Source organism: Canis lupus, chromosome 22 (genome assembly GCF_003254725.2).
Source record: "Canis lupus dingo isolate Sandy chromosome 22, ASM325472v2, whole genome shotgun sequence".
Taxonomy (NCBI): Eukaryota; Metazoa; Chordata; class Mammalia; order Carnivora; family Canidae; genus Canis; species Canis lupus.
Genome location: NC_064264.1, coordinates 27,435,506 through 27,463,321, shown reverse-complemented (window position 1 = coordinate 27,463,321; position 27,816 = coordinate 27,435,506). Strand labels below are relative to the sequence as shown.

Here is a 27,816-nt window from a genome sequence, read left to right as displayed (position 1 = left end):
TAATTTTAATGGTGTTTTATTTAATCCAAAATACCAAAAATTATATTTTTCAACATGCAATGAATATAAACATTATTTATTCAGTGTTTTACTTTTTTTCAGACTAAGTCTTTGAAAATCAATATGTATTTTACATTTAGAACATAGTTTGACTGGGACTAACCACATTTCCAACACTTAATAGCCACATATGGCTACTCACTACGGTACAGGACAGTGCAGATCTAGAAGAAAAAGTTCAAAATTATTTCTTCAGCATATGATGTGATGTATGATCTTCCCCTGCTAACCTTCCCTCCTACCTATTAACTATGTACACTTGATGCTCTTGTCACACTACACTAGTGTCGTTTCTTGAATATATTGTCCTCTCTAATTAGAATGTCCTCATTTTATCTGTCTCCATCCTCAACACTTGATTCACCCTTTCTTTAAATTGGCTCAATTACAATAGCATTACATGCATTAAGAAGACACTAGAAACTTATGAAAAAAACACATAATGCCACCTGAGTGCCAATGTTATTTCAGATTCCTAATTTTAAATATTGAAGAATTCATCAGTTAATGATTACAATTTTTTATCCTGAATGGGCAAGAAAATTAAAAATAACCCAGACCCCAATTTCCTCATCTGTAAGAAAGATCATAACAATAATATTGACCTTTCAAGATCATAGTAGTAACCAAATAACGTAAATCACGTTATCCAAAATTTTCCTCTTAGGGCAGCCCGGGTGGCTCAGTGGTTTAGCGCCACCTTCGGCCTAGGGCGTGATCCTGGAGACCCAGGATCAAGTCCCACATCCGGCTCCCTGCATGGAGCCTGCTTCTCCCTCTGCCTGTGTCTCTGCCCCTCTCTCTCTCTGTCTCTCATAAATAAATAAATAAAATATTTTTAAAAATTCCCTCTTAAATTTTGTTTCTATGACCTGAGGACATTTTTAATGAAGTCAGATTTTCATTCAACAATCTTACCTTGGAGGTTTGGGCTGGAGTGATGAATTGGTCGAAGGAGGCTCAGAATAGGTCGAAGGAGGTCCATTGTGAGTGCTCCTTTAGGAATCATTTTAATACTATTAACCTGGGCTAATATCAGTGATGCTGACCCCTCGTTGCATATCAACATTTCCATGGCATTTATAAAGGTATCAGTGCCTGGCCAATGACACTGGAAATTTTGGGGGTGTGGGCCAGGCACAGATAATTTTTCAAAGTTCCCCCCTCTCCCCCCAGGTGATTCTAATATGCTGTCAGGTTGAGAATTACTGGGTCTATCAGTCTAGGGTTCTTTATTTGTGAAATAGGACTAATTCTTTGCTATAAATTGTTGTAAGGATTAAAAGAAAAAATGTATATAAAGTACCTGGCACATTTTAGAAACTTGATAAGAATTCTTTCTTATCATTATACTTCTTTAATTCCCTTACTTTCTACTAATCGCTTGGATGCTAGAACTGTTTTCTTCTCAAATAGTGTTTTTTTCAGTAGGTTTCTTATTTGTTGCTTTTAGTTGAATGGAACCATTAGCTTCTGGAAATGATTCAACCTCAACCCACATGAGGAATACTGTACATTCCCCTAGCTCCAACACTAGTACCCAAGTTTTCCTAAGCAGAGATAGACGACTACAACATACCCCTTGCTCCCACTAGCTGGATAACTCCCAACATCTCCCAGGAAAACATCCCCTCTCTCTTGAGGATACTGTAACTTTTAGTGATTACTGGATTAGAATGTCCTGGAATGTCTTTAAAATGCGGATTCATGGGCTTTTCCCTCGATCTACTGAACCAATTTCTCGAGATACAACTATGTTTTTAACAGCTTCTCTGGTGATTTTTTTTATAAATATTTTATTTATTTGGGGTACCTGGGAAGCTCAATGGTTGAGCATCTGCCTTTGGCTAAGGTCATGATCTGAGGTCTTGGGATTGAGTCCCACATCAGGTTCCCCATGGGGACTCTGCTTCTCTCTCTGCCTATGTCTGCCTCTCTCTGTGTGTCTCTCATAAGAGAGAGAGAGAGAGAGCGCGCACAAGGTGTGGGTAGAGGCAGAGGGAGAGCGAGAAGCAGAGTCTCCACCAAACAGGGAGCTTGACATGGGGCTCTCAGGACCCTGAGATCATGACCAGAACAGAAGGCAGATGCTTAGGCTTAGTCCACTGAGCCACCCAGGGGCCCCATCTCAGGTGATTCTTATGCTAATACTTGAGAAACATTGGTCTAGAGAAAGCAACAACCATAGATACAGCATCAAGTAACTCAGATTAATTTACCTACTAAAATCCACTCAGACGTAGAACAGGGAGGAAAGTAAAGCTGCTCAAGCCTATTGTTGTTTTTTTAACATCTAAGGAGCTTTCTACTTTTCTCTAAAAGATTTTCTTGACCTCGAAAATGTTATTTTGCTCCCACTGCGTCTTAGGGCTGGAAATGCTCTTAAAGATCATCTAATTCAATCCTTTGTCTTACAAGAAAGACTGGGACTTTCCCAAACCCGCTAACCTAGTGGTACCATGTACTTAAGGTAAAGAGCTGCCAACTTTCCTTTCAAAAGGCAAAAATGGCTCCGTGAATATCTGGCTCTGCACTGGCCAGAATTTGTGCATTCACAGCTTTGACTCCTCCCCTTCATCCACCCCTTTATAAAAACAGTTTCTTTTTCTCTTTAAGGTTTGGAAGCATATCCCACTTCACAAATTAAGGGAATGGTAGGTAGTAAAGGACAGCTTCACATGGACAGCAGATTTTAAGTACATAACTGAGCAAAAAGCAATTTCTACACAGGCTGTAACAGACTTGGAAATGATTTACTTTGAAAAACCTGAGCCTGTTAGAGTTTGGGGACTCATGTACAGGTAAATGATTGTCAGTGCCGTGGGCTGCTACATCACAGTCCTAAGTGAGTGACACATCGTCCCAGCTAACTGATTCCCAGGTAGGTGAAGAAATTCAACACAGAACATTATCTGTTCACAAATTCAAAAGAACCAATTCAACAATGGAAGTAGACAGTGCCAGTGTCATGAGATTAATCCTTTCCACAGTCATCACTTTGGAATTTGTAAATGTACATCTACAAATACAAGGAGCGTTGTACTTGTTTACTTCACTTGGTTTCCTACTATTACTGCTTTCATTTTTATTATGAAGCATTTTTACATTGCTGAAGCTTGATTCATTAAGTAATTACCATCCTCCTATCTGGGTCATTGGTCATATTTATTGCAAAAGAAAAATACAAATCACTATTCAAGAGCAAATTCCACATATTTTCCACGTCCTAAACTTTTCAACCTCTCTTATTTTGTGCAGGGCTGACTCGTTCCAAGGAACAGCACATTCCCCAGAGGTAATCAGACTGAAGCAGGAGAGAAACAGGGTTGGTCTTCAACAGAGAGGTCTGCAGAGTTTTTGCCATTTGCTGTCCTCAGTATTAGGCTCCATTTCTAAACATTATTAAGAGGTTTTAAAAAATAAACCTGTGGTAGAATTGGTTTAAATCATCCTGAGTCGTAAATCACGGGGAGAAACACAGACACACACACACACACACACACACACACACATGCATACACACACACACACACACACACTTCCCTTTCCTCTTCTTGTTCACAGAATAAGCAGGGCATTGTTTCTGACTATTCATTTCACTGTTGAAGAAAACATAAATAAAACATGGCAGGATGAATGGATCACATCATTAACTTAAACTGCCCCATACTTGAGAAGAATATATAGTTTACAAAATAATGAGGTGCCTGGAATTTGTGCGTAGAAAGTGTTCCTGTTTGTAAATAATGTATACGCCACTCTCCTTGTTTCTTTCTCTTTTGTTTTTCATTTCATTCTTTTTTCCACTACAATCATTGTTGAGTCTAGATTATCCTTTTGTAATTGTGTTTCCTGAATTGCTAACTAAGCTATTTTTAAAAGCTCATACAAAATAAACAATTCAAGATTCTTAAAAGACAAAGGCTATTTGATGCCTCTAAATGAATGGGAAGAAAGGGTCCTTTCACCTTCTAAAACAACCTTTGCCTAGAGAAGCCAGTAGACCCAGGAGGGAGGGGGAGAAAGAGAAGCCAGGGATGTCTACCAAGGGTTCACTGCCATACCTTGAGTTAGGTGCATGTCTGCACAGATTTCCTTTTTCCTCATAACAACCTTATAAGGTCAAAATTATTATCCCCTCTTAACAAATAAAGAACAAAGACTCAAAGAGGTTAAGTGACTTACCCAAGGTTATAAAACAATAAAGGGAAAATACAGATTCAAACATAGGCTGGCCATGTGTTCTCTCTGTACTGTTCAAAAATAAATACTTTTTTTTTTTTTCTTGCAATATCATGGGTTGTTTCCATGGTCAATGGGTTCTTTTGTTTGTGCATTTGTTGACTGGGTTTATTTGTTTGCATCCTGCATTATCTGTTTGCCAACACAAAGGAGAGAGAATTAGAACCGTGGAACTGTGGCACCCTCAAGTCCAGTATTCTTGCCAGCGAAAAGTTGGGTTATGATAATCAGTCATCTACTGAGGCCAATCACTCCCATTCATGAGGCAGAAAACAGAGCAATCCCAACTAACACACATGCAGGATTGATGAGGCATTTGGACATATATAGACAAAGAAGGCATGGGTCAAGCTCATTAGAGAAGTACAGGATGGTGCTGCCTGGATTAGTGTCTGAAGGTATATGGTCCCTTCATATTCCACAGAATCCCACTTACCCACAGACATTTCAATGCACTTTGACTATTTCCTGACTCTGGTTGCTGCTCAGAAAGCCAGTGACACTAGAAACTGAGATATCACCGTCGGAACATATGGGAGCCTCGTTAGATCATAGGCCACGAGAGGACACGTAGGAACAGCTTCCAGGTGAGGAGAGAGGAAGTCCTTAGACACAGGCTGGTCTTGCTTTTTGTTTTAACCATGTGATAAACTATGTCATCAAAGAGGATAACACAGTAATGGAAAGATATATCCCTCCACACCACTGTGCTTTCCCAGAATCTTTCCAGCACCCAGGGCAAGTTCAATGAAAAGAGTATAAATGCTGGAATGAGACTGACCTAGTTCTGCATTTCAGATAAACAACTCACCAGTTAAATGAACCTCTCTGAGTGTCCATGACCTCATTTGTAACACAGGGATAATAACACCAACCTTACCACATTGTTTAGAGGATTAGAGATAAAAGAAGTGAAATACCTGGAAGATACTCAGGCAAGAGTCTTGGTTGGTTATTTTAGCCCTAAACAGTACCCAGGACTAAAATCTTAGAATCTGACGGTTCTTGGAAGTCTACTGCAACAGCTTTCCCCAGGTAGAAATATCTTAACATACTTGATAGAATCAGTTTGACTACTTTCTGCTTTGAGAGGGCATCTCGGCCCAGTAATGGATCTGTAAAGAAAAAATAATGAATTAATTAAAATTTATCTATTTGGAGAATTTAAAAAACTATCAACTGAGGTTATTCAAATAGATTCGTATGGTAAGAAATGTAGTACAGCTGAGTTTTGAGCAAGGTAGAACAAATGAGTTAGTAAAGGGTTAAGGGTGACCACTTTGGGCCTGAAGTGCATTAAATTTCTTGAAAGAAAAATCCTTTTCCACTCATAAAGTTGTACATTAATGCCACAATTCAATTCACATGTGTTTAGCTGTCCTGCAAATATTTTGTTCACAATTTGAGGTGATAAACTTATAGGTTTTCTTTTTATACTTACTGGATAAATGAGTCCTAAATATGGGGGGAAATGGTTAAATATTTAAAGATTGTTTTTGTTACTTAATTTTTAAGAAATTAGGGGCAGCTTGGGTGGCTCAGTGGTTTAGTGCCACCTTCAGCCCAGGGCCTGATCCTGGAGATCCCGGGATGGAGTCTCACGTCGGGCTCCCTGCGTGGAGCCTGCTTCTCCCTCTGCCTGTGTCTCTGCCTCTTTCTCTCTCTCATGAATAAATAATAAAATCTTAAAAAAGAAATTATTTAGTGCTATTCCTGTCCTCCTGCTCTACCCAACATACCATTCAAAGGTTAGAAAATTTACCTTTCAGTAGGATCACATCCATAGTTAAAAAACAATCTCAGCAGACGTTCTGTGCTGGTACAACTCAATCAGGCCCCTGTATTCAAATGAAAACACCATACCAAAAGGCTGAGTCAAGGCCACAGACAGTTACACACATCTCCCACTCAAAATGCTTGTCAATTTCTAAGACTTGATAAATGTGACCTTTGAAACCCAACTTGACTATGGGAAAAATGCTTCTGAGATTACACGAATGTCAACAAATGGTAACTGGACCTCACTTGCTAGAAATAGGTGAAAAATCTGAGCCATCTGAAATTGTGAATTTGTTACATCATTTTCAGAATATGGATTTCTTTTCTTTCTCTTTTTTTTAAAGTAAGCTCCATGCCTGACATGGGGCTCGCATGCACCACCCCTCAATCGAGAGACATGCTCCACCGACTGAGCCAGCCAGGGGCCCCAGAGAAAATGAACTTAAGTTTAGGTGTACACTCATTTGAGAAAGGGACTAAAGTGGCCATCTCTAGAGAAAAACTTATCACCCTGTTCAAATCACTTGAACAGCCTTCATTTGTGCTCTTTATACTTTACTCACGGCTGTGACTCAAGAAGATAGCTAGCATTAAGCGAATTATAAGTTTAAATAAAACAAAGTGTCTAGAAAATTGATTAGATAAGTCTTCCATTTTCAACACATATCTTGATAGTATGTGTTGTATAGAAAATAATTTGTAAAGTTGAAAAAGTGAGCATGGTCTTAAATATTTACCCTGCACTTACTGTCAGAACTGCCAGCAGTAACAGTTATGTACTATTTGGAAATAGACAACTGTATTAACAAATTTCACAAAGGTACTCTGTATTCCACACCAAAACTGAATCAAATTTAAGTGGTTTGCTTAACAGGAGAAAAGAAACAAGCAGCAAGAATTGGTCAAACGTTCCAAAGAATAAGCTCTTTTAATCTGTTTGGTTTTAGTTTTGGCTTTTGAGGTATAATTTATATACAGTAAAAGGTACAAACGTTTAGTGGGCAGATCAAGAAATTTTTACTTATGTATATAATCTATAACCACCAGCCAGATAAAAATATGGAAAATTGTTATCATCTCAGAAAGATCACTCCTTCCCAAGGAACTTTTTCCTAGTTCTTTATGTAACTAGACTATTCTCCATACTTTTCATTTATTCCTTCGTTTAAGGAATAATAAATGTAGATACACTAAAGATGCTTCATTCAACAATTAATTATAGCACAGATTCAGAGTGCTAATCACCAGGAATATAAACGTAAAAACTCTTGTCTACAAGTCTTCTCAGTTTTCTTGATTTTAGAATTTCAATATTTTTTTTTAAGATTTTATTTATTTATTCATGAGATACACAGAGAGAGAGGCAGAGACACAAGCAGAGGGAGAAGCAGGCTCCATGCAGGGAGACCAAGCAGGACTGGATCTCAGGACCCCGGGATGACGATCTGAGCCAAAGGCCGATGCTCAACTGCTGAGCCACCCAGACGTCCCAAGATACCAACTTTTAATTATAAGATAAGAAAATTCTAAGGACTGAATGTACAGCATGGTGACTTGGTGAACAATACCGTATTGTATACTTGAAATTTGCTAAGAGAGTAAATCCTAAGCATTCTTACTACAAAAAAAAATAAATAAATAAAAGAGAGAAAGATAAATAACAATGTGTGGTGATGGATGTATTAACTTGATAATGATGTATATTTTTCAATGTATACATATCAAATCATCATGGTGTACACACTAAATGTATACAATTTTGTCAATTATATCTCAATAAAGCTGGGGGCAGGGGGAAGCACACCTTTCAGCAATGAACAGATTTCCTGTATCAGGTATTCTACTAGCCACCAGAAATGATATTATCTACCCCACAAATGGCTCCATCTACCCCTGAAAGGAAATTGCCTCTTTTTTTTTTTTTCTTTTAAATGTGCAGGGTTTGTCATTTGCAAATACTTTTTTTTAAAGGTTTTATTTATTTATTCATGAGAGACACAGAGAGAGAGAGAGTCAGAGACACAGGCAGAGGGAGAAGCAGGCTCCATGCAGGGAGGCCGACGTGGGACTCAACCCAGGTCTCCAGGATCAGGCCCTGGGCTGAAGGCGGCACTAAACCGCTGAGCCACCTGGGCTGTCCACAAATACTTTTTTTTAAGACATCAAGAAAACCTAAACAACTCTCTTATCCAGAATTGGAATTGGCCTGCCCACATTTACTACTTTGCATGTTTTCTCATTTGCCCTTTCTCCAATTGCTCTGGAACCCATCTTGTAAGTAAACACTCCTAGAGTGCACCCAACAGCATCTTATAAAATAGGAGTAGAATTAAGAGGAATAGTAAATAAAATTGCTGGTTGATCCCACTGAGTTGTAGACGTAATTATTTTTAGTAACTAGATATGTTCAGTGTCAAAATTATAATCTTCTCTAGAGTATTTTGACTTTGTTTCTTTAGTTTTAGTTCATAGTTCTTTTTCTCCTGCCTTGATTTGAATGCTTAATATAGTTCCCTTTATTCTTGCATGTAATGTAGGACTATGGATTTGTGCCAGAGTAGGAATTTGGCACCATCCAATTTTCCCCAAAAGGTTCATATGGATTATTTTTAACTCAATAATTTGAATGAGCGGTGATTTGAGAGACATTTTTCAATATTTGGAACAGATTTGATTTTGTTTTAAATTTTATTTATTTCTGGTGTTTTATCTTGCAGTCAGAGAATGTGGTTCATTTCTTAGGGCATTTTCTGTCTGCATATCTGATCAAATTCTGGAAATATCCCATCAACACTTGAAAAGATTTATAGTTTAGTTTAGTTACTATTTAATTATCAATTCATCCTCATTAATTCATTATTCATATCCTGTATGCCTTACCTGAGACTAGGGGCAGGAAGAAGGTTCTGGAGAGATTGAGAGATTGTTATTGTTTCTGTCAATTTTTCCTCTTATTTGTCAAGTTTCTTTTCATATAACTTTCTCTGTTGTTATTCAGCAATATAAATTTAATCTTAAGAATGTATTTGTTATGTAAAATATTGTTATCCTTGCTTCCTTTTTTGTTATACTTGTTGATCAGCTTTTGACCGTTATTATTTTATGATTTAATTAACTGAATATCTTGGACACCTAACGGAGTCTTTATGTTGTTTTTATTTACTGTTAAAACAAGTATGTTTAATCTTTTAAAATCTTATTTGTAAAAACTTTTATGCTTCCGTGCTTCATCTTGGATGTTTTGTTTTTATTCTATAATATATGAACTGTGTTTTGTTTACTTTTATCTTCTCTAGAGTTTTTTTTAGAAGGTATATGTCCAATGTTCTAATGCTTATAATGATTACATTTTGGTTTTAAGAAATACATATATTTTATAATATATAATATGTAATATATAACATATAATATTTCCCTGGTTTTCAAAGTCAAGAATGATGTTAACTTTGAGTGTACCCATACAAGATGAGAAATTTATCCCTGAATGTCTAGTCTTGTTAATATAATTTGGAGTTTCAGAGTTACATTATTATTATGAAATTATTATTATTTTTTTTACATTTTATGGATTTTCTTTTCAAATTTATTTCTTTATGTTTGTGTTGAGGAAAGGCTTTCCCCCACTCCACTCCTAATGTTTCCTTACAGGAAACTCTCCTGTCACTCACCACTTTTTTTTTTTTTTTTTTTTAGACAGGGAGAGGGGTGGGGATGGGGTAGAAGGAGAGAGAATTTTAAGCAGACTCCACAACTCTGACATCATGACCTGAGCCAAAATCAAGAGTTGGGTGCTTAGCCAACTGAATCACCCAGACACACTTGTCACTCTTCTCTCTTTACTAACATCTCCCTGGAAAGGAAGAGTGGCTTAAGCTAATCTATTATGAAAAAACTGGGCATGCTTAGCTCTGCTTTTTCTTCTTGAGAGTTAACTTACTGCAGGGAGTGAGAGCTCCTCTCTGCTCTCCATGCCATAAGTTTTACTTGAGTGGAAAGTCCCATCCTAAAATAGAGCACCATGACTATAAAAGTGAGTCTGTTATATTTTAAGTTTCAGTAGCTGGTCCATTTGGCTCTCATCCTAACATTATTATGGGTTGAATTTTGTATCCCCAAAAGATATTTTGAAGTCCTAACCCTCAGGTTCCATTAATATGACCTTATAAGAGTCATTTGCATGGTACTGAACCCAGGATAACTGATGACCTTATAAGAGATGAAGAAAGACACACAGGGAGAGATGGCCATGTGACAATGCAGACAGAGAGTGGAGTAATGCATCTATAAGCCTAGGAATGCCAAAGACTATCAACAAACACCAGAAACTAGAAGAGGTGAGGAAGGATTCTTAGAGTGGCCTTGCTTAACAACTTGATTTCAGACTTCCAGCCTCTAGAACTGTGAGATCATAAATTTCTGTTATTTTAGGTCGCTCAATTTGTGATACTATGTTACATCAGCCTAGGGAAATCAATACAGTTATGTTCTTCAGGTTAGACTTTTTCAGTAATGAAGATAATTTTGCTATTCCCCCTGCCCTCTGTTGCCTTATTTCTCAGTTGGTTCATAATTCAGGCAATGCTCCTAAAAATCTTGTTATGGACCTATTTTCACCCATTGATAGAAACTCTTGATTGGGGAAACAGAATTGTAGGAAATTTTCTTGAATCATATCATTAATGATCTCATCTTTTCTGGGTTTTCTGTTTTCTATTTCTGTAACTTTTACTATTCAGATATTGGTTTTTCTGAGATGGTGCTATATCATTTTTTTCTTATTTTTGTTTCTCTGTTTTCCAAATCTTTGTCTTTTGTTCTAGACTATAAGCTCGAGTTTATTTTCCAATACTTAGAGAGATTTTCATTTCTATTAACATATTTATAATATCTAATAACCCCTTTTGTTCTCTGAATGTTCCATTTCTATGTCACGCAGTTATTGTTTCATGGATGCACACTTCCTTTATCTTCCTAAGGTTATAAGTGTTATATATTTTTGAAAGTTTTCTTCTTGATGAATAATCTCATTTTCTCAAAGTTGCTTTTTTCTATTGCTCTATTTGTCTGATCTCTTTCTCTCATGTCAGGGGCGCCAGGTGACTCAGTCAGTGGAGCTACCCACTGTTGGTTCGAGTTCAGGCAGGTCATGATCTCATGGGTCATGGGCTCAAGCTTTGAATCAGGCTCCGCATTCATTAGGGAGTCTACTTAAAGATTCTATCCCTCTGTCGCTCCACCCCCTCTCTCTAAAATAGATAAATAAATAAATCTTTTTTAAAAATATGTAGTAATCCTTGATTGTCCGCTTACAATTAAGAGGGACTAAAAGTTCTGAACACATGGATTAGGGTTATTGACTTTGAGCTGGCAGTACTATTTTTCAGGAAAGATAAAAGCCCATTTTATAGTAATTGGAAAAAAGAAGAAAAAGAAGGGAAAAGTTCATTAATTAGAAGATATAGAACAGTCTTTTGTATATACCATTAAATAAAAGAAAAACATAAAGGCACAGAAAAAATTATGTATAGAATGCCACCATTTATATAAAAAAGACAAGAGACAGAGATGGGATACAGACTTTCCTCCATAAACAATTCTGTATATTTTGCATTTTGATTACATAATGATTTTACTTAGTTTAAAAATGATTATTTTAAATGTTACAAGAGTTTTTAGGTTATCACCTCTTTTGCATCATGTGTATAGAATGCTGTAAAAGATTTTAATTTCTATACTCATATTTATTTTTAGCTGAAAAACTTTTCTTTATTGCATCTTTAGTTACTGGTTTTTGCTCAAATTATTCCAACCCCCCCCCCAAAGTAACTACGATGTAACTGAAGTATTAATCATATTTTCTGCCATCACTTTATCTGTCCTCTTCCTCTCCAATTTTGTTCTCCCTTATCTTTACACATGATGTTTTCATTTTCACCCACAGTTTTTTGTTTGTTTGTTTGTTTGTTTGTTTGTTTCAGTCAATTCTTTGAATCTTTACACCCAACACAGAACTGTACATGGGAAGGAAAATAGCTGAGCTTATCAGCAAGAGTCAAGGCAGCTCTAACCTGTCCACCAAGAATGGGACATCACTCTGAACTTTGGACAGTTCAGTTCGCCATATTTGTCTTCCAAGCTGATACATAAATAATATACTTTGGAAGTATTTGGGAAATTTTCCCTCTCATTTCATCTAAATTCTTTCTGCTGATATATAAACATATTCAAGAGCTAATTATTTTTCTTTTATTATAGGAGTTAAGTTATGCTACACCTCCCTATAAATATGCCCCTTACATTTGTATTCACTTTTTGAGTTAGATTACAAACAGTGATACTCAAACTGCTTTGTTTGATTGATACATTTTACAAAATAAATAATTACAGTTGAATGGCTTTAGCCATGGGTCATAGTCTCCAGCCCAGCCATACACCACAGAGCCCTTATTATTACATGGAGTCTGATTCACACATTTGTGTTGTCTGCTGGCTCCTGTAGACTCTTGAGTTTGCTTTCAAGTTTTCAACGTCATTTCACATACATTGTGTCCCTTGTTTTCATAACAACCCCAGAGGAGGGATATGTTAGCTACTATGTTCTCTGTTTTTTAGAACAGAAAATGTGGGCTGTAAGGGGTTAACTGGCATGTTGAAAGTTACCATGCAATTAATAAATGGTGTATCTTAAAAAAAAAAGTGGATCTAGAGTCAATTCTTTTTTTTTATCGCAAAATACTACCTTTCTAAACAGATGCAGTGTAAATGAATTCCAGTTACCTTGTTGCTTTAAGTTTTCATACATACTTGTTAGAATATTAAAAGTTATAATAATAGATAATCGAGGAATTGTGAGAGCAAAAGAGCATTATTATGATTGTTCCCTTAATGTTTTTGATGAAGTGAAATCACATGCTGTGAATAATTTGTGGTGATGTCCTAGGTAAACACATTACGAGAACTATAAAAATGATGTATTGATATCTTAATTACTCAAGCATGTATTCTTTGTGGACAGTTTCTCAATTCTAGCCAGCTCCCCTTGCTTATCTTTAATTGCCAGGTACAGTTGCCCACATTTACAGTAAGGCAGATAGAAGAGAAGATCATGGCAGGGAATAAGAAAGACACCAAAAAAGTTCTTTTAGAATACGTAGGGCTAGATGAGGTTTTGAGAGGTCGCCCACTTGTCTACTCCCCCCACTTCCCACCCTGCCTCTAGCCAAAGAAAAACTCAATTTTTTGAGCCCAGAGTCCTAGTCAATGACTGCTTTATCATGACCAAATGAAAACAAAATTGCTCCTTGCCTGGAGATGACTGAATTCTTTGAAAATATATATTACTCAAGGGTCTGAAAAAATCTTTTTATAAAATATTAGAGTTTTGAAATAACTAAACTTTATGAAATAATGAGCAACTTAACTTGAAAAAATTGTGGTCCAAAGCATTGGCATACTGAGAGGACAAGAGAGAAAGGCTTTGAAACCGTGCAACCTGATGGAGAGGAGTCGTGATCACTGGCATTGTTTAGTAACGCAATGCGTGGTCCTAATAAGAGCATACTGACATTTAGTTGGCTTGAAGTTATTTTTCAGCTCTCCACAAACATTGCAACTGCCCATTGCCTGCATCCAAGGTGAGCCACCTGCACCTACCCACTCCCATGCACACCATTGATTAAATTCTACACTCTATGAGCAGCAGCACCTCAGGTTCTCTATAATAATGATGACACTATCAATGAAAATAGAAGTTTTATCAAATGTTGGAGAGGATGTAGAGAAAGGGGAACCCTCCTGCACTGTTGGTGGGAATGTGAACTGGTACAGCCACTCTGGAAAACTGTGTGGAGGTTCCTCAAAGAGTTAAAAATAGATCTGCCCTACGACCCAGCAATTGCACTGCTGGGGATTAACCCCAAAGATACGGATGCAGTGAAACGCTGGGACACCTGCACCCCGATGTTTATAGCAGCAATGTCCACAATAGCCACATTGCGGAAGGAGCCTCCACGTCCATCGAAAGATGAATGGATAAAGAAGATGTGGCTATGTATACAATGGAATATTACTCAGCTATTAGAAACAACAAATACCCACCATTTGCTTCGACGTGGATGGAACTGGAGGGTATTATGTTGAGTGAAATAAGTCAGTTGGAGAAGGACAAACATTATATGGTCTCATTCATTTCGGGAATATAAAAAATAGTGAAAGGGAATAAAGGGGAAAGGAGAAAAAATGAGTGGGAAATATCAGAAAGGGAGACAGAACATGAAAGACTCCTAACTCTGGGAAATGAACTAGGGGTGGTGGAAGGGGAGGTGGGTGGGGGGATGGGGTGACTGGGTGACAGGCACTGAGGTGGGCACTTGACGGGATGAGCACTGGGTGTTATTCTATATGTCAGCAAATTGAACACTAATGGAAAATAAATTTATAAAAATAAAAAAATATAAAAATAAAAGAAAATAGAAGTGTTATGAGATTTAAGATAATAAAAGTTCAATTTTTTTATCCCAGCTTTGTGAGATAGAATGCACAACAGTTTAATTTCAAAATTAGCAAATTCCATGTCACCTATATGAGCTTCATGAGAAAAAAAAGTGAAATAATTTAATGAAAACTATATTTATGAAAGTGTTTGAAATTTCTATATTAGAGTCTATGAAACAGATAAGTTGAAAAACATGCAGTCCCTGTCTTTAGAGGGCTTTATAATACCTTTCTGATGAAAGAGATACTTATTATATTTAGGCTTACTATACCACAAAAGATAGATGATTTAAACATTTGAGAAAATCTGAAAGTTTTCTGAAAAGATACGAGTATGAAAATCTCTTAATACATATATAATTTACCACTTACACAGTTAGGTTTAAATCATTTCCACTCTGTAACATGGACTAGGTATGTATATATGTGGAAGGAAATAAAAAGAGATAAAAAGGCAGTGTGTATATAAAATTTCTCTGATTAATTAGAATTTGGATATGATGAAACACAAAAGGCTTCTTGAAGAAAGTAGTAGTTGAATCTATTGAATAACACTGCAAATATATAAAAATGGACATTTTCTCCTGAATCAAATTCCTCATCACAGACATACCTGTAATCAAAACTGTACATAAAAGTTGAATTTGAAGGTAAAGCAAAATATGTTTCTATATAAACTTACCTTTGTAACTGCAAATTCTTTCCAAAAGCATTTATAAAAATGTGACTATTTAAACAGTATGGGAAATACATACATGAATACCTTAACAGAGTTTACACTTTACCCCAGGTTAGAAATTCTTGTCATACTTAGAGTTGTGGAAATACCTAGCTTTAAAAACTTGAATTTGTGCTCCATGAATGAATGAAACAATGACCAGCAAGCAAAATCAGTAGAGGATATGCAACATTTGGAGATAAACACATATACCTAAACAGGAAAACAATCTTTACCTAGATCAAAAGAGAATTTGGCCAACCCTAGGAAATCTGAGGACCTTTCTCAGCATTGCTAATCGCAGGGTTTGCTGCAGTTCAACGTAAATGTTTTTAGTTCTTTATGAGACCCATAGCTGCCTATTGCAATGACTTTTAGGGTGGGGTGGGCATAGTGTACTTTTATAGCAATAAAGGACTATCTTGTTGAAATCTGCTCATTCCTTGTTTTTTACTGCTCTCAACACTGACTCAACTTTACAAGCATTCACTGAGACCTCTCTTAAGCCTGTTCAAGAAAAGATTAACTTCAAAAACAGACATTGTAATATATGTGTAACACACACATCCACAGAGAGTTACTTTTGTGTGTTTCTTACAGAGTTGAGAGCATCACATTTTTATCATGATGAAGAAAATACATTTAATTGTCCTAAAAATTCCTCAGGTATTTATCAAATAAACTCAGAAGAAGGCTCTAGTATATGACTTCTAAATAGTAAAGGATGGAGCACCTGGGTGACTTAGTCCGTTAAGTGTCCAACTCTTGATTTTTGGCTCAGCTCATGATCTCATGGTCATGAGTTCAAGCACTGGATCAGCCTCCACACCCAGTACAGAGCCTGCTTAAGATTCTTTCTCCCCTCTATGTCTGCCCCTCACCCACTCACCCACCTCTCTATCTCTCTCCCTTTCTAAAAAAAATAATAAAAATAAATAAATAAATAGTACTGGGACATGTGTTAGAATTATGATTATATGTTTTCCAAAAATAGCATTCACCCTTTGTGAAGGAAAAAATAGAAATAAAATGTGTCACAGATCAATTCAATAATTACTTCTCTATGATCATTATATAGAAAAGCCAAAAAATATATTCTCTTAACTTCAAAAAAGATCACAAGTTAAACCTTCAAGATTTTTTTTTAAGATTTTATTTATCTTTTGGAGACAGAGAGAGAGAGATCAAGCACAAGCAGGGGTAAGGGCAGAGGGAGAAGCAGACTCCCTGCTGAGCATCTAGTATACATAAGGCATTAGGCTAGATGCCATAAAGCAGTACATTTCAAACTGCACCTGAATTTCTAACAGCAGAAAAGTAAGAAAAATTACCCCTGTGGAGTTGGAGCAGACAGGACTTACTGCCTCAGGCAGGACAAACAGGCTATGTTGTGCGGTAGTCACAAATATCCCTAACATTCATTTAAAACAGGAAGGTTGGGATGAGCACTGGGTGTTATTCTATATGTTGGCAAATTGAACACCAATAAGAAATAAATAAATAAATAAATAAATAAATAAATAAACAAACAAACAAGAAGGTTTGCTTCTTACTCCCACTTCACCTATATCACAAGCTGACTGAAGAATCTTCTTAACATCATTCTGACATCAAGATATAAGTGGATGAAGAAGCTACTATCTGAAATATTACAAATCATTTTGTCAAAAGGAAAGAGAGGTCTAGAAGGCCTCCCATCAGCAATTAAATAATCTACTCACAAATTCTTACCTAGAATTAGACATCCAACCTTGAAGGGCCAAGAAGGGTAATCCAATTGCATACCTGGAGAGGAGAGCCAGATTTCACCAGTGCTGCACATCTACCCTAAGTATTTTATCTTCAAATTATTTGAATTTTGCATTCTGCTTCATGCTAAGTCCATTATTATAAAAAGAAAGTCTTTAATGACCAGCAAGCAAAATTGACCCCCAAAATACATTTTTATTCTATGGCACTGGTATTCACAATGGTCCAATCATGACAGACCTTTTCAATCCTGCCAAGAGTTTTGTGTTTATCCTGAGGGCAATGAAAGCTATTGAAGTAATTTAAACTGGGCTCTAAAATGATCAGAATTCGACATTATAAGTTCACTCTGTGTTGCCACTGAGAAATGTGTTTAGACTGTAGAGTATTCCTTTAGAGTGAAAGCACAGAGACCAGTCAGGGAGCTTACAGAAGAAATCCAGAGATAATGGATTATAGAATCAGATTGGATAGAAGTCGACAGGTTTGAGAAATATTACCTTCAAAATGAAGAGATGCAGTGATTGGTTACAGGGCTTCAAAGAAAGGGAAAGTCTAGGATGTTTCTGAGTTTTCTGGTGTAGCCAACTTGGTAAAACACAGTGCCATCATTCTCTGAGACTAGACTAAAGATGGAGGAGCTGATTTAGGAAAAAGAGGTAAAGAATTATGTTTGGAACAGGCTGAATTATAGGTTTATAGTACACAGATACATGTTTAGATACCTAAGAATTCTTGGGAAATCACCCTGCCCCATCTTAAATCCACACAGTTTGAGTGGGAGAGGCTGTACCCCTCAGTTTCAGGAGTAGACATGTGATCCAAGCTGGCCCAATCAGTGCTCTTGTTGAGATTTTTTTTTTTTACCCCAAAATTCTTTGAGGAAAGAGGCTTCAGGAGCACCTGGGTGGCTCAGTGGTTGATCATCTGCCTTTGGCTCAGGTCATGATCCCAGGGTCCTGGGATTAAGTTCTGCATCAGGCTTCCTCCAGGGAGCCTGCTTCTTCTCCCTCTGCCCTATGTCTCTGCCTCTCTCTCTCTCTCTCTCTGTGTGTGTGTGTCTCTCACGAATAAATAAATAAAACATCTTTAAAAAAAAAAAAAAGGAAAGGAAAGAAAGAAAGAAAGAGGCTTGGGCTTTTCACTATAATCCCTAGGTAAAAGGATAATATAAGTTGATCGCTGCTAGTAGCTATCATTGCCACAACATGAGAAGAGGATGCCTGATATTGAACCCACACAGAGAAAGGAGACAAGATCATTAATGACAGCCCACAAATTCCTGGGTTCAGCTATGTCTACCCACTTACCTAGAGCAAAAGATTCCTATTTTTGCATCAGCTACACTGAATCAGCTTTCTGTCACCTGCAAAGGAGAAAACTCTGACTAATCCTTGTGAGTGGGACACACAAAGGAGTCATCTCGAAGTCATCTGAAGCACGTGAAGCCTTTGGAACTACTTGAGCAAGTCAGAGATTGGAAAACCGGAACTTTCTGCTGGAGGAATATTCAACTCAATCTCTGAGAGGCTTCCTGAGCCTAATATTCTATGAAAATGTATTTAGCATTCCCCTAGAACGTTCTTCCCTTCTCCTTCACAGTGAAAAGACTTTAACACCATCCTTTCATTTTTTTTTCTTCCCCTGGGTAATGGTTATTTTTAAAGAGCTACTCAGTAGTTTTATGATTGGGGTAGGGACGAACAGGAAAGACAAAAGTTAGGAAAGTGTTGCTCAGAACAGAAAGCACATTAAGTTAGCACTAAAGCTAGAAAATAAAAGAGATTTAAATTGTTTGGAGAATGTTTCCCCCTCTTCTTCATATTTTCTATTACTTCCAGTTAACTTGGATATTATTAATCCAGCATGGGCTGATTAATGAAGTGTGATGTTTGCATGAATATTTGAAATCAAAAGATCTGAAAGGCCATTGCTAGAACCAGATGTATTAGCAGCAGTAATTCCAACTTTAAGGTCCCGGTTTGGAAACTGGAGATCTCACATCACATAGTCAACAAAAGAGGCCAATCATTTTCCCGGCTGTCCGGTGTGTATATGCGATGCCTCCTCCTCCAGATAATAAGCCCTTCTGAGGGCTGAGTCTGTTGCGGCTTTCTGGATGTCTCATTCCTCTCTCCTTCCAATAACCTCCCTCCCCAGTGTCTAGTACAGAGCTGTGCACACAATAAGCATAAATAAATATTTCCCAAGAGTATTAAAATGTGAAAAGCAGAATTTTCTGGAATACCCTCAATCAAATGTACTTATCAGAAAAAGAAATCACACAGATGTTTTTGTAACAAGCAGAGCCCAAATTAGTCATTCATGATTTCTGCTGATCATATTAGAATCACCTCGACTTAAAAAATAATGCACACACACTCAAAATATCACTGGCTTTTTTCCATATAAGCAATATTTAAACGTGAAAACAAGCTTGGAAGGGGAATAAAAGCCTTTAGCTGCAGATGATTCTTTATCACAAACCATTTCCTCTGAATAAGAAGTCCTGCTGGCATCCCTAGGAGTTAACCTTTGCTGCTGCTGGTTACCTGATGCGTTGCATGAATAAAAAGTACGTATGACAGAGCTTCATGTAGACAGTCAACCCAAAGGAAATGCGAATATACAGCACCCTCTGATTCAACAAAGAGAGATGCTGGGTCACCATTCCACTGCAGAGGGATACACTTGCTGATTCAGAAAATTCATGCTCAACACAGGAAAAAGAAGCAAGTCAGCACCAAGTAAGCAAGGCTTCCTCTAAATTAATCATTCTCTTTTTAAATTTAAATTTAAATTTGCATATATTTGAGTCACAGCCCTATGACAATAACATGAGTTTCAGAGCCTTTAGATCTTCAGAAGAAAGATGCATTGTAAATACGAATGCTAAGCAAAGCAGGAGGACAACAGGGGAACTGAGAACATCTCTGGGTTCAGAAGTTATTCCTTTCCATGTGGTCAGGTCAATCTCTGCAACCAGGGTGATAGTCAGTCTTCATGCTTCTCTAGTCTTTTGTGGAGAAGGAGGAGGAGGAATTAGAAGAGGAGGCATAAAGAGGAGGAGGGAAATGAGAACAAGGAAGAGAAGTTAATGTCCTTTGCATTCACAAAAATAAAGGATTTGGGGGTACTGTATGTTTATATTCCATATATAGATACACACTTACGCCCATTTTTAAGATTTGTATTGGATAAAAGATGACTCCAAGTGTAGCCCGTCTGCAAACCAACTACAGAAGCCGTCCAAATGCAGAACGAATACCAAGACCATGGGAGCTGCTCAATGCGGTGGTTTAGAAGCCTGGCGTTAAAAATAGGACTCCTAAGTGGCTTCAGATAGAACCTCTACCTACTTCCTAGACATGTGAATTTAGACATGTTATTTAAAGCTTACAATTTTCTATTTCCTCATTTGTCTATCAGAAATAATAATATCTATCATTTTGGATTTCATTAAAGGTCAGATGAGATAATGTTTATGAAAAGATTAGCAGGGATCCCGACACTTGGGAAGTATCAATAAATGGTAGTCATTCTTACTGCTATTTAAACTGTAGGAGTATTGACTTGGACTTCAGATAAACAAGATTAGCAAAATTCTATATACTCAGAAACAGATTATTCTGTCTTTCTTTCCTTTTGTTTTACTAACTCATCAAAGTCAACTTCTGGAAACCTGAATGGCCTGCAAAGTACCAGTTAGTGGATGTAATTACTTTCTTTATTGTAATTATTTACAGTACTGGCAGCTTCACATTTGCATGGCTAATAGAGCTTTCAAAGTATAGTGACATTTGGATTGGTTTTGAATGCTTAAAGCCTTGCAAGTTTCTATAATGAGCCCAAGATATTCAGAAACTATAAAGCATAAAGAGTATCTGTGAGGAGGGTGAGGAGGGCGCCTGGGTGGCTCAGTGGTTGAGCATCTGCCCTTGGGTCAGCTATTGATCCTGAGGTCTGGGGATCAAGTCCCCAATCAGGCTCCCCACAGGGAGCCTGCTTCTCCCTCTGCCTGTCTCTGCCTCTCTGTGTCTCTCATGAATGAATAAATAAAATCTTTTTTTTAAAAAAAAAGGAGTATCTGTGAGGGATGTGGCCAAGACCCCCCACCCACCACCACCACCACTGCTGTGGAGACCTTGGAGTAATACTATCTGAGTCCTAACTAACTCTACACCCTCCCTAGTCTAAGAGCTGCCATCTGTTAACTCATTTTATTCTCAAAGCCACCTCATGAGGTATTATTTTTATTCCCATTTTGTATGTAAGAAAACTGAGGTACAGAGAAATTAATTTGTTTCCTCAAGGTCACACAGTTAGCAGTGGACCAGTCAGTATTCAATTATAGATAGCATTAAACACTATGTCCCCAGATGTGCTTTTGTCTACAAGTACTGGTGAAAGTTATAAATGTTAAGCATAACTTGAATTTACTATACTGCATTGTTAAAAACCCACGGTTAGACTGTGAATTGCAGGACACCTGGGTGGCTCAGTGGTTGAGGGTCTGCCTTTGGCTCAGGTCCTAATCCCGGGGTCCTGGGATGAGTTCTGCGTCCGGCTCCCCGCAGGTAGTCTACTTCTCCCTCTGCCTATGTCTCTGTCTCTCTGTGTGTATCTTTCTTGAATAAATAAATAATATCTTTAAAAAATAAATAAATAAAATAAACTGTGAATTGCTAGGCGATAATATGCTAATGTTGGGAGGGAAAACTGTTTTTCTACCAAAAGGTCTAGTGATCAGGGGCATTCAGCAGCTCCCATGGTCTTAGTGAAATAAACTTCTAAGTACATATTGTAATTTTTGGTCATCAGTTCAAAAACAGCCCCTCTTCATCTGCTCCTGTCATCCTTTCTGGTTGATAAGAACCAGACGGGGTTCCTATGGGGCCTTCCTCTATTAACATCTTTCCTTTTCCTCGAACCCGACCAATTCTACTTAATCCCTTCCCGAAACATAAACACACACCATGACACCATCTGGGACCACGTGCCCCTTTCTGATGGAAGCTTTCTTTTCTCCTTGTGTTTTGCTCTTCTGTCTCAGACAGTGTCCTGTCCACTGCAGGTAACAACATTGCCAGCCGGCAATGACCTCCATCACTGCTGCTGCTGCCTCTACCCTGCCTCTCTGAAAGTTGCCAGGTGACCTCTCAATGATCAAATCTAACGTTACTGGTCTTCTTTTGCACTTGATTCTGTGGGACATTCACTCACATTCAAAATTCTTCCTTTGGCTTTAATGACCCTGTGCTCTTCTGACTTTGACCTTTCTCTGTCTAGCTGCTTTTTCTCATCCTATCTCTTCATTTCTTAGGATTCTTTCCTTGATTCATTTCTCTATTCCTTTATATATATTCTCCTAAGAAATTTGCTTCTAGGGATCCCTGGGTGGCGCAGCGGTTTGGCGCCTGCCTTTGGCCCGGGGCGCGATCCTGGAGACCCGGGATTAAATCCCACATCGGGCTCCCGGTGCATGGAGCCTGCTTCTCCCTCTGCCTGTGTCTCTGCCTCTCTGTCTCTCTCTGTGTGACTATCATGAATAAATAAATAAAATCTTAAAAAAAAAAAAAAAAGAAATTTGCTTCTATTCTTAGAGTTTCACTTTATTTAACCTGTCTTTATTATGCTGGTCCCTCCATCATGATGAGCCATCCCCAAACCTTTCTCCTCAATACTAGTCTAGTCAAAACTAGCTCAAGGATGGTCTCTTCCAGAAAAGTTCCTTTTGAAGGTTCCAGTTTACATTATAAGCCTTTTAACCCATACCCTATAACATTCAGAGCATTTCTTAGTTTCTTCTATCTTAAAAACAAGTGACAAACACATCCCTTTGACCTTATATCTCCCTCTGTCTATAGCCCCATTTCTTTGCTCCTTATAACTAAGGTGACCCATTAGTACTTGTTTCCCTAGGACATACCTTTTTTACACCTGCTGTCCTGGTGTATTGTCTGGTTACCATTTGTTCCAGATTTTTTTCATTTTTTAAAACGAGGCAATATTACTGATCTTTGCTTCAAAATAAGTTGGAAGGGGTGTGATAGAGTTCTTGCTTTGTACTTCAAGTATCTGCCTCTGTTGCAGCTCCTGTATTTAAGCCACAGGCACAAACAACAATTGTACTTTAACACTTGGTTAAGTCTGAAAGGCAGCAGTGGTAACCCTTCCCTTTTGGCCTCACCTTTTTGTGATACAGTCTAACTACCACCTTGCTACAGGGTAACATGGCATTTACTGGCTGACAGGAGCAGATGGGGATAATTAATTCCTTCTGGGCCCAGGAGACCAACCTTACCAGGTCTGATGCACCAGCCAGTCGATCTATTGCCCATGCCATGAACTACAAGTAGCACAAGGTTGCCAAGTCCCCAAATGGTGTCGGTGAGAAATCCTGAGTTAGATAACAAGAAATATATAAAAGAATGTACCCTGAATAGTCCTACCTTAAAGCATATAAATCATTTTTAAATTATTTATTGTTTGTTTGATAAAGCATTTTTATTTTCAATGACCTGGTAACAATGAACTCAAAAGTAAAAATGCACGTTCAAAATTAAGTTCAAAATTTCTCAGAAAACAGTTGGTGACATGTGTTTGTTGACATTAACACAGAATTTTAATTGCACAAAATGTTTGTTGACATTAGTATCTGCCATAAGGGCCAAAACCAGAAGACTCCTGTATGTTGAAAGCACATCAACATCTATTGAAAATTTAATAGTGAATTTAAAAGGACCACGCCCAAAGATGGTCATTTCACATGTGCAGCTACAAACGTATGTGCATTTCATTCTATGAGGCATGACTTTTCATTTAGATCAAATGGCTGTTCTTGTAAATTAATTTTCTCCATTTTTATTCTAGATTTTCTTTTACATGTACAAAAAGTGAAGTGATGACTGCTAATGTGATGATTTCATTAACAAAAGATTTTTGCAAACATTAATGCCTGTTTTTTGTCAGTAGTATTCAATATTCCAAATAAAAAAGCAATTAAGTTAATTCCAATAATTGGTTATTTAATTTATTTCATGGAATATAATAAAGTTTTTAGTGGTTCATTCTGGAAATACTGAAATATGTCACTTCATAGTGCACACTATTGCGAATCCACCAAAATTCAACACAGAAGGTAAAATTTTTGTGTATGTGGTACTAATATGAAAACAACTGTGGTAGAACACAGTGTCATGATTCAACATAGTGTTGCTACTAAACAAAGGAACTTTGGAGCAGATATATTCCAGGGATTGATTCTGGTGTGCCCATAGTTCACAACTGCATGCAAAAGCTTGTGGTACCATACTGACCATAATAGAAATATCTTTTTATATTTACACAAAGCAACTGGACTATTAAATATTGAATATAAAAATTATTTCAGTGTAACAGTGAATTCTTTCTTACATTAATGCCTGACATCAGAGTTTAGAAGTGTCTTTTTGAGGGACATCTCGGGGGCTCAGTCAGTTGAGCACCCAACTCTTGGTTTCGACTCAGGTCATTATCTCAAGGTGAGGAGATGGAGCTCAGCATCGGGTGCTCAACCGGTAGTCTGATTGAGATTCTCTCTCCCTCTCCCTCAGTCCCTTCTGCCATGTGTGCATGCTCTCTCTCTCTCTCTCTCCAAAATAAATAAATAAGTGAATCTTTAAAAAAAAAAAATTCTCTTTTTGAACTATTACTTTGTAAATCAACCAAAGAATCCTGCAATGGTAATGTGCTTTCTGTAAACAAGTCCTCTAAATTTTGGTTGCATTTTGTTTAGAATCAGCTGTAAGTCTGTAATCAAAGCAACTGATAGATGGAGCATTAAAAAATTTTTCAAATTTTGAATTCTCACAAATTGCAATGATTAGAAATAAAGCTTACAGATATGAAGGCATTGAAATTGATCCTTACAAAAGCAAAAAGTAACTAAATATATTAAGTGATAAGAGCTCACTCTTTATCCAAGATTTGATTGTGAGATTCCATAATCATATGTATGAATGTATGGTATTTTATTAAATTTTTTTTAAGTATGCTCCGTGCTGGAGAATAGCTCCAACACAGGGCTTGAACTCATGACATGACCTGAGCTGAGATCAAGAATCAGACACTTAACCAACTGAGCTATCCAGGTGTCTCCAAAACCATATTTTAGAATCTCTTCTTCACTCATGGGAAACATATTTTGATAGAGCTTTTGTTATTGAAAAAAATCATATTTTATACAGAAATAAAAGGAAGTTGAGAAAGAGTATTATTTTATAGCATCAAAATTTGTATAATAATCAAAAGAATTATAAATGGAGATGAGTGTATTAGAGAGCTTTGTCTTACAAAAATATTTGAGAAGATAATTTGAATGAAGGAAAAAAGACAGTAAGTGTACCAAAAAATGAGCTCAAATATTTAAACAGTCTATTATCTCTTGCCAAAAAGAAAAAATGAAAATTGAGGATGTCCTCAATTAACAGGATTTGCTCTGAGCTTACCACATATCCCAGCGCTAGTTAAGATATTCTTCATTTTAAATATTGTGTTTTACAAAGAATAAATAAGGTGTCACAATTTCAGATTTTAAATCATAAAATCAACACTAAAAGATTGCAGACAGTTTTATGAAAAAATTCCTGATAATAAGACCACACTGGAAAAAGTACATTCTTTAGAAAAAAAATGGAGAAAAATATAATGAAGGACTACAAATTTGTGAACAATATGACAAGAATAATTATTGTGCTTATGTTGTTTTTATTGTTCAGAAAATCAATATAGTGAGGATACATTTTTTCCTTATTACACATAGTGAATACATTTATTTTTAGAGAGAATTTTCTTTTTGAAAATGGCTTTTGAAAAAACTTTTACAAATCCACCAGGTTTATTAAAACCAATTTGCTAACAAATAATCTTTTTCAAAGTAACGAAATTTATTCATCAAACTGTATACCTGAAAGGATAAATTATGTAGAATATAAATTATGCTCTGAAAACCTGATTTTTTTAATTATGTGGTTTTATTTATTCTTAACATGCCTCCCTCCTCACGCTTAACCCTCAAAATTGTCCTGGTTTGAATAATAAATTATTTGTCTACATATTCATAACAAAAATTTTAACAGAGATTTTACCTAAACTTACTGCCTTCATTTCCCCATGTCCCATTTTCTCTTTAATTCACTTCAATTGGACTTTCAACTCCATAACTTTACTATAGCCACTTTTTTCAAGACACTACTGATGTGTATTTTGCCAAGTTGGTGGTGTAGTCATTTTATTTAACCTTTCTCCAGTATTCAACATAGTTGACCAAATCCTCCCTCCAACCTCTGTTAGCTTCCACAATACAACAGGACTCTGGTTTACCTCTCATCTACAAACCACTCTTTCTTATTCTCTTTTGCTCAATCTTCTTCCTGGACTCTAAATATTGAGATGACCCAAAACTCTGTCTTTTTGTTTTTGTTTTTGTTTTTTTTTTTTTTTGCCATTCTTTCCTTAGGTGACCACATCCTGTCCCATTGCATAAAATACCATCTATATTTGGATGGCTAGCGAACGTGTATCTGATCTAGATCTTTCCCCTGAGCACCAGAATTGCATATCTGCCTACTGTACCTCTCCAATAAAGCCTTTCTAGTGCAATAATAATAAAACCAAGCACAAAATTATTGACGATAAGACCCTATATGATTTGGCCCCTCTCTTACCTCTCTGATCTCATCCCATATCTTTACCTGTGTTCCCTTTACCCTGACTGCTCCATCCATACTGGCCTTCCTTCCTTTACTTGAGCTTACCGTGTTCATTTCTAGCACAGGACCTTCACACATGAACTCTTCAAATGGCTTGTTCTTTCTCATGATCCAAATCTGGGCTCAGTGTCTCCTCCTTAAAAGGCCTTCTCCAATCATTCTAAAGTAGCCTGCCCACCTCTCATTCAGTAACAATCCTTCTTGTGGTGGGTTGAGTCATGACATCCTCAAAATTATGTTCAAGTCTATGAAGTTGACCTTATTTAGGAGAAAAAAAAAAGTGCCTTGCAAATGTAATTAAGTTAAGGATCCTGAGATGAGATCACCCTAGATTTAGAATGGTCCTGAAATTCAATGGCAGGTGTACTTATAAGAAGAGAAGACACAAAGAGAAAAGGTTTTGAGAAACAGAGGCAGAGTGGTAACAATGTTCCTACAAGCCATGGAATACTAAGGATTGCCAGCGACCATCAGAAGCTAGAAAAGAAGCATGAATCAAATTTCCCTTAGCAACTCCAGAATGAATCAACCCTGCCAACACCTTGATTGAGATTTCTGGCCTATAGAACTGTGAAGGAATAAATTTGTGTTGTTTTTAAGCCTCCCAGTCCATGGTAATTTGTCACAGCAGCCCTACAAAACTAAACTACCTCTCCAGCATAACCCTGCTTTTCTCCTTTCATAACACTTGGATGTCATCCATTTAATTATTTGTGCACTCGTTTTTATTCTGTCCTCCACCCCACACATGTAGGCTCCACGAGGAAGTTTATTTGTCATATCTATGCCTAGCTATGTTACCTATGCCTAACTTGGACGAGTATCTACATGTAGTAAACATTGAATTAAAACTTGTCAAATGCATGAATGTTTTTTTAACACTTACATCCTATGGAAACAATTTATAGGACTTTCTCATTGATTTCACTTAGGGTCTTTGCTAGATGGAAGCTATGTCTTTATTCATCACTTTACTTCCCACCATGACCAATTAATATAAGGCCCTGAGTGGTTTGTATGCAT

General features: G+C 37.0%; 1 long non-coding RNA gene across 1 annotated transcript; it reads right to left on the bottom strand.

Moving 5' to 3' along the window:
• Positions 1 to 27,754, bottom strand: LOC112655757 (uncharacterized). Its single transcript, XR_003133866.3, has 6 exons — positions 26,839 to 27,754; positions 23,346 to 23,441; positions 22,971 to 23,137; positions 17,024 to 20,057; positions 6,065 to 6,140; positions 1 to 5,417 (listed from the first exon to the last, which is right to left on the bottom strand). It is a non-coding gene; the product is annotated as an uncharacterized LOC112655757 (long non-coding RNA).
• Positions 27,755 to 27,816: the final 62 nt, after the last annotated feature.